Genomic DNA, 15,831 nt, shown 5'->3' with positions numbered 1-15,831 from the left:
AGCTAAATCAAGGGTGAGAGCAGAGAAGAGTGAGAATTATGAGAAAGTGGGGACAAAATTATAAAGTTATCAAATTCCTGCACCAGTTCAGGGCTGGTAAGGAACAGAATCAGTGCAGAAGCCTGGGTCATCCTCTTATCTATGGATTTGGTGGGAAGAATTTATAGATTTCAGAGGGAGGAGATGGGAGGATCTGAATGTTTGGATATGGTTTGTAGAAATAAGCTAGTAAGTACTGGCCCTGTATGTAAATGAGCTTATCCCATTAACCTAAACTCTGTGATAGTGCTCAGGCTTTAAAGCATGAGCTGTTACATGCAAAGGATCTGTACATTGTAAACAAATAAAAAATAAATAAAAAAAAATGCAATCATGTTTTAAGGAAAGCAGAGCTGCTGTAGGTTAGGTCATCCACTGACAACTGTCCTGCTTATCCACAACAGGAGCAAAAGAGCAGTGCTAGGTGCTGTGTCACCAAAGAAGACCACTTCTTTTATCAGTTCCCCAGAACAAAGGAGCCTATAGATAGCTTCTTTCTCACATACTTGAGAACACTTGACAATTTTTTCATTTCTTTCTTTTCTACCTCTGCTCTTGCATCAAGCCAACAGGACACTGAATTCTGTCTCTTTAAATGATCCCTTAAGATATTGTAGCTGCAGAGTTGCTGAACTTGACCAAGACAGCACAAACATTATTTGGTGTTGACTCGTATGTATAGAAGCATTTTTCTTCTTCTTCTCTTAAAAGTTCCCTTTAAACATTAAGGATGCATCTGTTCTGAAATTATCAGTGTCCTGTTGCTGCTTGTAAAGGCCATTACTATTTTGTGTGAGGAACACTCTCTGTGTGACTGCAGTGTGTATTTATTACTGAGTTTTCTGCTGCAACAAGTCAGTTAAAATTCCTGTAGTGTAAGGAGTAAAGTATCAGTATGACTGGTTGAAAGTCAACCAGCAAGAAATGTCCTATGTGGATGTATTCATAGATGACTTGCTATAAAATACAACACAAAATATGAGCAGAAGAATGTTGCTATAATTAAAAACAAAGGACTGAAAGCAAGAATATCTGGTTTCCAAGTCAGTTAAAATTCCTGTAGTGTAAGGAGTAAAGTATCAGTATGACTGGTTGAAAGTCAACCAGCAAGAAATGTCCTATGTGGATGTATTCATAGATGACTTGCTATAAAATACAACACAAAATATGAGCAGAAGAATGTTGCTATAATTAAAAACAAAGGACTGAAAGCAAGAATATCTGGTTTCCGCTTTCAGCTGTGTCACAGACGCTCTGTGTAGCTCTGGATGGATCACTTCTCTTCCTGTGTGTTTCCCCATCTGGAAAATGGTCTAATGATACCTTCAAAAAAGGTGCTTGAGGAGCACGACTCATTAATATTTGTAAATATCCAGGGATCAAAGGACCTGTAGATATACAATGTAATGTATTATTATACTGCTCTTCTTTGCCAGTTTCCCTTCTCTGTTAAGGATGAGGTCTTTGAATTTATTACTTTTGACTCAGGAAAATCTCCCCATGGGACTCTGTGTTTTTATTGACTCCAGATGAAGTTTTCTCATGTTTACAAATAAGGAGATAACTTACTGATCTCCAGTGCCCACCATGCAAGCCCGCCCTGGGATCTGGCTCCCCAGAGTGGTTCTCCCTGGTGCATGGCAGTAAGCAAAATGCCACATTTCTGGTGAGAAGAACTAGTTTTCTTCCTGATAGCTGGACAGCTTCTGTGGGGCTAGCACATAGGGAGGTGCCCTGAGTGGGAGTTTCAAGAGTAAGCAGCACAAGGCAGGCACAGAGACCTCAGCTCTGCCGTGAGGAGTGGTTATGGCTACAGATATGTTGCAGACCATGTTATAATATTGTTCATGAAACGACTGGTCCTGTTCTCCCTGTCCTGGGATGCAGACAGTTTACAGGTCTTCTTACGAGGCAAATCACTTCTGCAGCTGCACTGCTGTGGGGATCTTTCAGAGCCAGAAGAGCCAGAGAGCAGCTCCTGCAAAATGTTTTCTCTAACTGAAGAGAATGTATCACCAAAATGGTCTTGGAAATACTATCAGGGTTATAAACTTCCAGCTATTGGAGTGTGTGAGAGAGTCTGAATGGGCTGGAGTCCACTGGTAGATAACAATTCGAGAGAGTGATTCTACATAGTTGCGAAGTGTTTAATCAGTCCTTAAAAGACAAAATTTACTTAAAAAATTACTTAGTGTTATTTTGTTCTTGGGGGACAAAGAGTTTATAATCTGGTAAGGTAAGCGGGTAACACTTACTGAAATACTTATGTCTTTTGGAGGTGAATGGAAACTGTGTTTTGCTAAAAATGAAGTACTTGAGCATTTTCAGATACAACTGCATTTCTCCAAATGCACCATACAACACACTAGAGAAGAAAGAAGTGTGATGGCCTAAAGCCAACATTGGCTAAATTAGGGACAGAACTTTTACTCAGGGGAAAACTGCTTTAGTTTTGGGTAATATTTTTTTTTCAAATTATTATTCAAAAATGTTATCTTCATGGGAACAAGAGGTTGCAGGAGAGGCCAGGGCTGACCACTTTGAGCAGGAAATTATTAACGATTCTTATCTTCTGGAATTTGAGTAGATTTGGTTGGTGATCTTTATAGAACAATATTTATCTTTCCCTGGTGGACTTTCTCTTTGTCTCCACCAGCTACCAGAATTATAACCTGGTGTTCTGCATGAGTGGTCTTGTAACTGTGAGCCAAGGGACCCAGGAGTAAAGACAAAAGAATTACAGTTACAGTTGGCAAATTGTGAAGACTTTTTGTTTAAAGGCTGGATGGTAATCACAGGAGATTGGGTTTTGTGTTTACTAATGGTCCTTCACTCCCCTTTCCCATGTGAGTCTTTGCCTGTACAGGGCTGCAAAAAATTGCATGGAGTGAGACCTTCTTTTTTTATATCTTATTAATGTGAGTTAAGATTTCAGTGTTTTTTTTTCCCTCCCGCTGTTTATGCTGCTTCTGTATTTACAAAGGAGAGGAAAAACACAAATGTTCTTTGCAGGTCATTTGATGTTTCAGATTTTCTCATTCAAATTGGTGTCTTCCTCAGCCTCTCAACTGCCATGGGCAAAATTTCTAATTTTCTTTTCTTCCTACACGACCTTATCTGTCCTTCCTCCCTGTGCTATCTTGCCCCATGAATACTCCAGAATCTATATGTTTGTACGACTTCAACTATTTTTCTTACACTATCTTGAGCTAGTTCTGCTGCATATGCAATAGTAAACAATGATAGCACAAACTGATGGCGTTTTTTACTCTTTGTATATAAATGTGTCGAATCCCAGTTGCTGGGAGAAGTTGCTCTTCGCTTCCCTGCTTTAAAACTGGTGGTGTTGTATGGGCTAACAGCGTGAGAAGTGTCCTACCATAAAGGAAATTGGTGCTGGATTCCTCACTAGGTAGGCCAAAGATACACTAAAAAATCAACTTATCGCTAGTGGGGCTGTGCTGTCCCTGTTACAGCAAGGTCTGTGCTCCCTTACTGCTCTGTTCAGAGTAGTTTGGTGGTGGTACGTGGCCCACAGACCAGACCACACGCTAGCCTGTGGTGTTGGTAGGCATGTTGGAGTCCTTTTGCACGAAAGCCTGGGCTATGTTTTCCCTGGTGAAGCAACTTCTGAAACAGAGAGTAGGTTGGGGTGGGAGGGGAACTTCAGCTAGAGATGACAGGGTTATTCTGGCAGAAAGATACTGCCAGAGAGATGGAGGTATCCCATGGGCTACTTGAGCCTCAGCTCTGTCCAACAGGAGTGTAATCCTGCTTTTCTTCTTTGGGGAATAGCAGCCTTGCCCCAAAGTTCTTTACACAAAGAAAATGCTCAGAGTAACTTCAGTGTGCTCGGGGTCAGGCCTTCTAATGGCCTGATGGGATCTGGGGAGCACAAGAAATATGAGGTGCAAGGCCAATTGCATTTCACTCTGGAATCTTTCCATCTTCTCGCAGCTAGAATACATTCCCTGGAAAGCCCAACTCCAAATGCCTCTCCATTAGCCGCATGTTAATTATTACCAGCTATCTCAGAAATGGAAATCTTCGCTCATTTTTCTCCTTAATCCCTATCTTCAGCAGAGAAGTCCTGTCTTCAGAGGGTGGCTGGCAGGAGGGGACAGACCATTCCTTTGAGTTAGTACTCCCGTAGCGGGCTTCTTAGCAATAACAACAACCACCATACCAAGAAGTTAATTTTTAGCAATCTGCTTCTGCTGGGGTTATGACCCTGCTGTCAGAGGGTGCAGGTAACGGGGCTGGAGCTTCCACTTCCAGCTCGGAGTCCTGCGAAACAGGAGGTAACATCCCAGCTAATGACATTCCTGTTTGCACCCGGGCCCTACAGCCTCCGTAGCTCTTGGGTGCTGTTGAACCTTCCCTGCAGTGGGGTTTGCAGGCAGAGAGAGGTTGCCTTGGCTTGGGTCACCGTGTTTACACGGGCTTTGTTTTCCTGTTACAGAATACTCTTTTTCTCGATTACATGATACAAAGTGAGATTAAAGTCAAGTGAAATTTCTGGCCAGTACAAGAAAGATGTCGATCCTAAGGAAGTCCTGCTAGAATCAGCCAAATAAAGGAGCATTCCTCACTGCTCCCCGCATCCAGCCGGAAACTCATGCCCTGTCGAAACACTTGGGTGAGGGACATCAAACCTCCCGGCCCAGCAGCGGGTGCCACGGTGACCCTTCCCTGTGCCTCCCCTCCAGACCGGGGAGCAGCCCGCGGAGCAGCGGGGCCGCGCCCGGGCCGGGCTGCGGGGCGGGGCTGCGGGGGCAGGGCCGGCAGGGGGCGCCGACCGACGGACCGACCGACAGCCCGACCGACAGACCGACTGGCCGCGGTCTGAGGGCTTGGGCGCTGCTGCAGGAGACGGGAGGCTGCTCTGGGCCCCTTCCCTACTCTGCCACAAACCTCGGGTGTGCCCCGGGCAAGTTGTTTACCGCAGGAGTTGCCTTCACCTGCTGGAAAGTTGCCTTTAGCTGCCCCAAAAATTTGCCTCTGGCTCAAGCCTGAGGCAGTTGCGTAGTTGCCCTCTGAAGCTCTCATGTAGAGAGACATGAGCATCTTTCAGGGCACCCAGAGGGTCTTTCTCCAGAGACATTTCTGGGGATTTAACAGTAGGAGCAAGGCTGGGGGAGAGTGGAAAAGTGGGCACAGTGGGACAGGAATGGAGCTGGAGGGAGCCAGGAGTGGCCTGTGAGAGTCTGAACCTCACAGAAAGGAGGAGGGAAGGTAATGAAGCAGTCTGCTGCTTCTGGCTACAGAGATGAAGAAGGAGAAGAGGCCATCAGGAAGAAAATCAATGCAATGACTGACCAGCAGAAAGGGATGAATCTCTATTGCGATGAGAGCAAGCAACAAATATACCCAAAGAATCCATCAAGTTTTGTAACAGATTCAAAAACAGAGTCAGGGACCATGGTGACCATCTCATCTGATTTATGTAGCACCTGCCAAAGCATCTTCCTGAGTTCTTTCCTGTTGGAATTAAGGAGAAACATTCAAGCTATTTTCTAGAAAACAAATGACTGAAGGACTTCTAGCTTTCTAAAAAGTCAACAGTTCCTTTTATTTTCCTCAGCTGTATTTTTGCCTCATTTCTCATCTCCAAGATAGCCTCGCATAATTTCCCCCCATTGGCTTTTTAAAATGTTTGCAACTGCTAAACCAAAGAGGACCATTTGTTATTGCATTGCTATCTCCAGTGTAAGACTATTATATGCCATGATCAAATCACCCATGACCTTCTCTTTCATCCAAAAAACAGACTGTGTCCTGGCAGCTCTACTCCATGGCATCTTTTCCAGTGCTGCAGTCATCCTCTGGCTCTTCTCAGCACCACCCTAACTCCTCCCCACCCACCCAGTGATCCCAAGCAGCAGTTGTCTTGGTGCTGAAGGCTGGGATAATGCAACCTCCCTTTTCGTGTTAAATATTTCCTGTTTTGCAGCACCCAGACAGATACATCCATGGCCTCCAAGTCCTCTTCAGATTTCTGGTTTGTTTGGGTAGAAACCCCCTTCTAGTAGCAGGTCTCCTGCTTTCTTCCACAGCCGTGAGTTATATATTTCTGCATTAAAATGCATTGTGTTTGCATGAGCCCAGGCAATCTGTATTGTTCTGCACCAAAGACACATCCTTTTCCTTACTTAATCGTTTCCTCCTTGTGCCACCTTCAGACTTCAACAGGAATTATTTCATATTTCTTTCTGAGTTGAATTTGAAGGAGCTGGGCCAAAAGCACCACCTGCCAAATGGTGACTCTTCACTTACAGTATCACTTCCTCAGAACTACTAGTTAGCCAGTTTTTAATCCATTTAATAAGATCTATGCTTATTTTATATCATCCTATGGCAGGAACTAAAGTGGCCTGAAGAACTCCAAGCAATTGAAATCAGCCCTGTTACCTCTGTCAAGCAAACTCACTCGTAAAAGCTGTCATTACTCTAACTAGATTACTTTTCTACATATCTAGCTAGGTTCACTAGTGTGAATTATGCTATCTCCTTTAATTCTTTCTTACTAACTGAAAAGCTCAGGAACAGAGGCCCCACCAGCTCTCTGGGCATCTTGCTGCAGTGCCACACAACCTTCTGTGTTTACTCATTGTCGTATCGGTTCAACATCACCTTGTTTCTGTGCCTCTGAAAACATGTTGAAGCCCCTCAGAGTCTTTTTCTGCCAGCTCTTTTTAATGCTTTGCAGAGGTTTTTTTTTGTGTGTATTTAATCTAAATTGCTGCCTTCAGGTTTCTTACACTCCTCTTAAGTTCTTAAAAATCTCCATAGTCCCTATTGGGAAGGAAATACATGTCGTCACTGTCCAAAGTCTACAACAGTCATATTTGTTAGCTACATCTGTATCATTATTTGATAACTATTTCACAACTATTTCCACGAAGAAACAGACCCGAATTGTTTTATGATATCCTTTGTTTTGACTCTGCTTGAATAAAGCTCTTACTGCCCTTAAATCTACTGTCCACAAATATATTTCTTTCCTTTTGCTCCCCCTTTCAATTTTCTAAAGTTGCAATCAATTATCAGTCAAATGAATTCTTGCTCCAGCTTGTCTCTTTCCTCTCCTATCAATGTACACACAGATCCATACAGAGAACACAGCACCTACATATTTAGTTTTTGTGACTGCTTTATTTTTCCTCCAAACCAGCCTTCTTTCTCAATTGTGATATTTCAGCACCAATGAAAATATTCAGTTTCCCAACTATTGCATTTCTTCTGTTTGCATTTCTCTCCCAACTGATTTAGCTCAAAGCTGAATTGTTTTCAGCTTTGGAAACTGGCCCTTTTAAAACTCCAGGTTTGCACATTAGCAGTTTGGACTTTATTCTGTTTGCCTGTAACAAGTCACATTGAGTCATGCTCATTTGACTCTTAACTAATCAATAATTCATTTTTAGTTCTGTAGTTAGTAGTCTTCATCTAGCGCAGAATACCAATAGGAAATGAGTTTCCACCAAATGAAGGTGTTTTGGAAGGTCCAGTTGAACCACTCCTACCCTGCTCTGCCTGCAGATGTGTGCCAGCTACTGTGGGATCACCTCCCACATTAGCCTGGGTGTTACTCGTGCTGGTCAGGGTAAAATATGCACGAGTCACAAGTCTCCTGGGATGCAACTGGCTGCTTGGCTCTCAGTCCTGCAGTGCTTTGGACTTGGACATGCTTTGGTGCCTTTGGGACAGGACCAACTAGCAATAAACTGCTCTGGATGATTTTTTTCCCACTTGTCAGCAGGTGTCTGTAATGACAGAGCACAAGCCATATTCTGTAAGGTGGCACCAGTTGCTGTGCTGGCTGGCCTTAGCTGTGTGCTTGGGTGCCTGGGGCTAACTGTAGTCCAGCAGCATGCAGAGACCTCCACATGGCCCGTGTTCTGTTTTGTGTCTGGTTTCTGCTACTTGTCTGTGTCTGGTGAGGAGATTGCTGCTGCATTGGGGGCCTGCCTCAGTGGTGACCCCATCGGAGACCTTTGTTCTCCCAGGTCGCCTGATATGTACTGGTGGGATGCCAGGAGAGAAGCACCAGCATGATTCTCCTAGTACTCCTGAAGCCAAGATGAGCTGCAGACCTAGGAGAGCAGGTGGCCAGCTGAAGAGCTGCTCTCTGAAGCACATGTGCATGTTGTAGGAGAAAATGCAGCTCAGGCAGCCTCTCCAGCAGCTTAATGAGTCTTGACTCATCCGCGTATGCCAAACATTCAACCCGATGAAGTCGGTGCTGGCTGATGCCATTCCCACTGCTCACTCCAGAGCAAAGTGAAAGACAAGTGTTTTTGACCAAAGCCTGGTGTCAGCCCCCAACCACCGGCCTCATCTCTCTGCACCATAGGATGCTGTCCAGCAGCAAGGCCAGTCTGCACATGGCCTGCACCTGGGTCAAAGACATCGGTTATTAAATAAGACAACCCCCTTGGCAACCACTTTGTTCTCTAAGGTGGAACCTTGGGCTTCCCAATATCTCCAGTGTGATAGGAGGGCTCTGTTACATCATGAACTGATGGGTTCTTCCCATGAAATCCTCCAGGCATGGTCCCCTTGAGTGAAAGGCTACAGACCTTCTACCAGCTGCTTCTCATGCAGCCTCTGCTCCATCTCCTCACCTGTGCACTCTCTGTGCAGACCAGCCTTGTGTGCCTAGACCTCTCCTCAGTCCCAGGCAGGGCAGGAACAGGAATACATAGACAGCAGAAGTGTTCATCAGTGAAAGACCTGAAGTACAGAACGAGTAAGGTATTTCTGTTCTGGAAGTCATCTTTTCCCTTCAAAGACTGCAAAGCCATCTTCCTTCCCAACAGAAATGGCCAGCTAAATCACAGGCCTGGGTACTGCTTCAGCAGAGCTTTGCAGCTGGAGTAATTCACTATTGCAGGATCCCTCTGGCTGAGTACGCCAGAACAGCAAAGGAACAAAGCAAACTCCCCAAGTGAAATACAGTGAAATGGGCAAGTGTACAAGGGGGACAGCAAGTGTCAGAGATGGGACTACTGGCCTCCAGGGCAAAGCTAGCTAGCCAGTCATGGGGTTACATGAAACATACTGATTCTTGCATTGAGTCTGCTGCCTGGCTTCGTTTGCTTAATTGTTTGTTTTCACTGGGTTGTGCAATACTTTTCGTTGAAAACGGGATTCGGCTCACGTTATTTCACCTAACTGGGCTGATGTTGAGTGAAGCAAAAGCTGTTTTGCTGACAGCCCTGGTCCCCAGCCAGTTCCATGTACTCAGGATGTTGCCTCAGAAAATGATTGTCTTGTCCCGATGTCAGGCGTGTCCTGGATCCCCAGCACAGCACTGTGCATAGCAACTGGAGACGTACAAGCCAACCTTCCAAAAACTGCTGGCACACAGCTCCATTGCCATACAGGTATTTTGAATGGGAAGAAGGGGCTTTTCCCATCCAAGCTTCAGGGTTATGAGCACTAACAGGTAAAGTGTGTTAAGCATTTTGTTCTGGGTAGGGAGGGTGTTTTGGGGCTTGTGAAACTCCTGGGGGGTAGATGAGAAAGGAAGATGGGAAGAAATGGCGTGCTGTTATTTCTAAATGGGGAGGGAAACTTTATCCCAACTCGGCTGACTTGTCTTGTAAACTGGTTGGCTCTGGAAACAGGCTATCCAGATAGAAAGGCATTGCTGTAAGAGTTATTTTGTGGCTCACTTTCAGGGAAAACAAACTGCTAGCTACTTCATAGCGAGTTTTTTTTTAGAGCAAGGACTGTGTATTTCCCTCTACCAGGAAAGCAGCTTGCTCTTCCTGAGTGCTACTGTCTTCATATTGTAATGGTAAGAGAGCATGACCCTGTGCAGGTCTGAAGCACTGACCTGATGATCCTGTGCTGCCCTGCAACATGATGCGGATGGATAAGATGTGAGTGGGTAAGATGCTAGTCCACCCACAGCGTAACTCTTGTGAAAAGTCCAGGAAGGGGATGGGGTAAAGCTGCTCTGTATTTTTTTGCTACCAGGTTAGAGACAATATGCTAGATTCACTGGAGATTTTCAAATTCACATCCCTTCCTCTGTCTGTTGTCCTTTGGAAGAGTTATTATTGCCCCCTGGGGAGAAAAATAATATATATGGGAACAGAGTAAATATTGAAAAGCAACTTCTCTATCAAATTATAGATGTTAGAAGTTAAGCTCTTTGACCTAGAGCTTAGTTCCAGAAAACCCTCTTCTTTTTAGATGAGCAGAAAATAAGCTGGAAATTATGAAATTGATCATATGTTTGAACTTTAATTTTGTTGATGGATGGCATTTGTATGAGTAGTTGCCTCTACAGTTCTTGTTTTAAATCATCTGGGCTTTTAATACTGACCTTTCTGTGAATTGGTGACATCAGAAAACCTATTACCCAATTCAGATTTTGCCAATCTTCTTCAAAAGTAGCTTTATTTAAGAATATAATATTTGTAAGAAAAAGGCACATTTCTGGCATCTCAGGCATCTTAAGCCTTGGCTGTGTTTTGTCCTACTGGTGTAAATGAAGTTTTCCCAGAACTGACACCAGTGAAGTGTTGTCTCAAGCTGAAGCTGTTTGGACCAAAGTTCCTTCCTTCAGGATTTGCATTAAGAACTCAGTTTTGAAATGCTGAGAGGAAAAAGGAATGTGGGAAATTATAATTAACAAGGAGGAGGCTGATGAGCTTGGCCAAGGATGAGGAAGGCGCTCTCTCAGATTCTCTTCCTGACAAATGTTGTATCGGCTACATTTCAGTTTTGGAGCTGAGAAGTGCTCCCCCAGGAGAATGAGAACTGGAGAATTTAAGAACCTCCTAACAGGGCAGATTTGCCCTTGTTTTGGTCTTTTTTTAGTTGGAGTGTTGCCCAGCCTTTTTTGGGTGTGAAGGTGTGGCTCTGGGCAGAGAGCCACCAAGGTGTGTGGGCATCTGTAGAGTCCAGAGAGAGAAGGAACTTAAGAAAACTCCCCTGCTTTGAGCAACCCAATGTGCTCTCATGAAATTGCTCACTGAACTGTATTCAATATGCTCCACTTAAGGTCCTGATGAAACCGAAATACAATCTTGTGTAAACTGTGATTCAAAAGAGTTATTGAATTTCCATTTATCCAAAACAATTTGTTGAAGTCTGTTATTTTTAAAAAATGGCATGTTTTTGGAGTGCAGACATGAGTATACCTCTGAGATGGAAGCTTTACTGTTGTAGGTATCTTTTGTGGTTTACACACCAGATAATAATCTGGTTTCAGTATGGAAATATTAGACTGGCATCCAGTTGTAGAGTTGATTGGAGCATCCTTTGGTTGGGGTTTATAGCCTGCATGGTTGAGTGGGCAGGATTTCCTGAAGGGGTTGGGCCCCAGATCATTTGTGGAGGTGAGTCTGGAACATCACATGTTACTTGTGGGAAAGAGGGCGGGAGGAGGAAGTGGTGCAAGAAGGTCTAGAGTCACCTGTTGGGAGGTGGTGCTCGGGATTGTGGCGGTTCCCTCCCTCAGACTCTAATACCTGGAGAAGAGGCACAGGTGTTGCTTTGGTGCATATACATTTCATATCCCTCCAGAACTCTGGGATGAAGAACAACAGATGGTTGGCCAGCTTTTCACCCTAAAGAAGTTAAAACTCTCAAATCTCCATTCATTGTAGAGGGGCATTTGAGTCTTACTAAGCAGATCTAAGAGGAGGTTGGGTCAGCGCTTGTTGGCACCGTGCCTGCTTGGCAATAATCCCACACTACCTGAAGGGAGGCAGGAAGGGTTTTTCCTGCCTTGGAAGGAGAAGGAGACATTGGGCTTTCTGCTGCAACTTCTTCCTTCTAGTGGAGCACTGGTGAGTAAGCAGCAAGAGAAAAGGCATTATTTGGGACATGATGTATCTGTGACCCTGTCTCTGTCCCCAGCATTTAATCTGTCTGATAGATCAAGTTTTTCCTTGATTAGATAGACACCACAGGTTGGGGGTTGCTACCTTCCTCTTTAGCGCTGACAACTTCTGATGGTTGTGTGGGGCGCTGGTGCAAACCACAGCCTGCCACTGCTGAGGCCTGGAGGCAGCCTTGCCCTCATCTCTCTTTAGTGACATGTTACATCTGTGGTGTTTGGCCTTTGCTACAGCTCTGAAGTGTGATGTGAGGTGCTGGGAGGGACTCTGGCCCATGAGGCATAGAATAGATGCTTTGTGGGTTCTTCTGGACTGAAGTACCATTTGCTTGTCTTTGCAGACGACGGCACATGCTGGCTGCCCAACTTCTGTGTGTCTCTGCTACCACACTCATTTCGTACATCATTGATGTGATTCTGATTTGATCGTTGTCTAGGTTTATTTATTGTTCAGGTCAATATTGCTAATGGCCACTTGATTTGCAGGAGAGGGAGAGGAATGCTTGGGTTCAGTTTTATTTTTGTTTGGTAGTTACCAAAATGTTGAAATCTGAGTCCAAGTCATACCTCCTTCGGCGAGCAACATGTGTCCTGCACCTGGAACCAACATCAAGTGATCAACCTCAAACAACAGAACAGCTTTTCTGAAAACTAGCCTTTGGTTCTTAGACCCATAGCCATGAATAACACCCACTCCCTATGCTGGGAGTGTAAAATACGAGCTCCAGGACAAATGATAATAAATGAGCCCAAATGAATTCTTCCCTCCAGGAAATGATTTAATATGTAAGGCTGCCCCGTCAGACGCTCCTCTGGGGACTGTGATGTAAGTGTAAGGTGAAGTACTATCACAGTAACTGCATGTGTATATTCCTCCCAGCTCTGTTAGCTGAGGACATGTAAGTCAGGGTCAAGATGTCTGTACCCTTAGGCTGACATTACGTGTAGTTTCGTCAGGAAAAAAAAGCTGTTTGATTCTCTTGATCTCTCTGTAGGTATTAAAACAATCATGCTGATGGCTGAGGACCTGTCCTGTTACCTCCACTCACTTGTCACTGCTTCTGCTGCCTGCTGCAAAAGGACCATACGAAGATCCGGTGAGAGACAGGAAAATACAGCTGGAGGGAAGGAAAGAAGAACAACTCTTTGCAATCTGCTGTAATTGTTGACTATGGGGGAAACACCCAGGGTACAAAATCAACTCAGGAGGACAGAGTGAGTGATGGTGAGCATTTTTCTCCCTTTCCAGGAGCTGCAGATCTTTGGACAAACTCCTGAGTGACAGAGGCAAGTGAATCTGCCAGTGGGTGGTGCATGGGCATCTCTAATGCTTGCAAATATAAGCCTAGCGCTGCCCGTGCCCGCTGCATGTATTCTATTTATAGCACAGCAGAGGGAGTGTTGGCAAAGCATCTCAAGAGGAGCAACCTTTTGTTATACCTATGGCTGCTCCCTTCCTGTTACTGCAACTGACACAAAAATAATCACAATAATAAGGATCGTGAGGCTAATTGATCCTCTGCCTTGTCACCATGCTGCAGCCTACTCGGCCATAGCCTGGTTATTGCATCTTGTGTACCTGTGATTTCTCACAGGGAAGGAAGCACCTGAAACACCTCAGGACATTTACGATCCGTTCACCTGGCTACTTCTCCCCACAGCTCGCTCTGTTCTGGCTTTTTTTCCATGTCTGTTAGAAGGTCAGATCAAGATGTTGATTTTCCTCGTGCTGTTCTCCAGGCTGGGGAACTATATTTGAAATCAGAGTGAGCTGTGTGTTAAGAAATAGCTCTGGCACGATAATGTTTAAAATTACTCTTTGTTTCCCTGACTTCTCTCCCAATTTAGATTATCCAAATCCAGATTCCCCCCAGACTTGCCCACAAGATGGAATTCTAAGAAAATACTGTTTTGTTTTATTTGTTTTTTAGCATCCACATTTCTCACATTTCCTGTTTCAATTTCAAAGTGGTCCTGAGCTCCCCCATGAACATTGCTCCAGCTATTATTTTGGGGATCTGAGAGAGGAGAGAAAAAAACAAACAAAATGTGGGGAATACTTACCTTGCATTTCCCCCTTGTCATCCACAGGTTCTTGTCTAAAAAGGAGAGATGGTAAAGAGTTACTGACATTCCTCTCTTTTCAGGTCAAATAGAGGGATTAGGCGAAGCGTATTACTAACGTGGGTCAACGTATTAAAAAATGGATGCCTAAATTTAGGCTCCTAATTTTGTATTTTGAAACCCTAACTAAGGGCTTGATCTTGTGCCCTTTTAAGTCAATGCTAAAGCTTCCACTGAATTAAATCTGCAAGATGAAGTCCTAAATTCTGGTTGGGTTCTTGAAAGTTTTTGGCATCTTGCAGCTCCAAATAAATCGTCAGTTAGTCTCTTTGCAAATCACACGTCTTCCCTTAAGTGCCTGAAAACATGGAGCTTATGCTTTTAGGTATCCCTGATTTAAAATCCTGCCTCTTGATTCTGCCTTTCTTTCTGTCTGATCTGGGGGGCAGAGGCCTGGTGTGAGGAGGGAGCTGCTCACAGTGAACTGTGACAGAGTCGGAAGCGGTTCCTGCCTCCGGGAACTTCAATTTGGCTTTACCTTCAGTTAAGTGAAATATCCCCTCTTTTTCCCAGGCGGAGCTCGAAGTCTCCCTATCTCTTGGAAGGCATTTTTGGCAATTGCATTCTGAATACGGGAAACTCCGGTTATTTTGGATGAATGTTTGTTTCCTCAGAAACCCTCTGCAACAATTAGTTAAAAAAAAACCCCAACAACTGGGAGAGCAAAGAAAAGGGATTCTTTTGCAATGTTTGAACAACACCCACCGCTTCTCTGTAGAAACGTGATCCCTGAAGGGAAAGGGATTATATTCTCTCCACCAGGCATTTGACTAGGCTGGATTTTTTCCCCCTCGCCCAGAAGGAGGGCTGTGGACAACCAGAGGTGCCGGGTGCAACCCTGCAGCCAGGGCAGCAGAGGGGCTGGATGGGAGCTGGAATCACTCCTGTCACTCGTTTCCCTGCCTTCCTCGGGATCAGTGTGACCTGGGTGACATCCCCACATACTGCACTAAGGGGTGACACAAAATCTTTAAAGAATAAACAAAGAACAGGTCTAAGATCTACCGAAAGCAAGGATTCTTCTTTTTTTGTTGTTTTGTGTGTTTCCCTCAGCCAGCAGGTGCCTCTGTAGAGCCAATGCTTCGCCTGCATCAGCGGGAGTCTGTAGCACAGCACTGGAATACCTGCTTTCGAGTGATGGTGATGATACGGTCTTTTCTTTCTTCGGTGTCTTTTTCCCCTTCCTCCAGCCCGTGGAATCTGCCAGCCTGAACTTCCACTCCATCCGCCACCCAAGGTCCTTGGGAGCATGGCTGTGGGAGAGAGAGATTTATATATGTTGACACAAGCATACTGTTACCGTACATCTCCTGTGAGGATATTTTGCGTGTGACACGAGCAGGGGAGCTCAGCTGGGGAATGCCTGCGGTAACCCCGGCGAGACGGAGCTGCCTTTTTGCCCTTCAAATTCCTTCCCAGAAAGCAGGGTGGGGTTTGACTGGCAAAATCTTCACGCCTTCAGTACGGCACCCTTCTGCACCTGGGACACGGCTCAGCCAGCGCAGCCCCCTGAGCCGACAGGGGTTGGCACTGGAAAAAGGGCAAATAAAACCCAACTGAGGATGACCTCCCTCCCCCTGCCCCTTTCCCTCTACCCCATTAGCACGTAGGTGCTAAGAAATCCCTGTATCTGAAAAGCAAAGGCCATGAGGGGGACGGACGACGGCTGTGACCACAATTTGTCCCCTGCTGCCCCCTCTCCCCAAATGGCTCTGCTGGACTTTGGAGCAATTCCCACGGGCAAGGTGAATTTTGACCCGAACGTGCATCCATCGGCAGGGCAGGAAGGGTGGAGGAAGCGCGGCCCGTGG

General features: G+C 45.1%; 1 protein-coding gene across 1 annotated transcript in view; it reads left to right on the top strand.

Annotated features, from left to right (window-relative positions):
* The window catches only part of VEGFA (vascular endothelial growth factor A), a 140,629-nt gene that overhangs the window by 102,289 nt on the left and 22,509 nt on the right, over positions 1-15,831 (top strand). The gene's annotated exons all lie outside the window — the stretch shown is intronic.

Source organism: Chaetura pelagica, unplaced genomic scaffold, assembly GCF_000747805.2.
Source record: "Chaetura pelagica isolate M959 unplaced genomic scaffold, ChaPel_1.0 scaffold271, whole genome shotgun sequence".
NCBI classification, from domain to species: domain Eukaryota; kingdom Metazoa; phylum Chordata; class Aves; order Apodiformes; family Apodidae; genus Chaetura; species Chaetura pelagica.
This window is presented reverse-complemented; position numbering and strand designations above follow the sequence as displayed.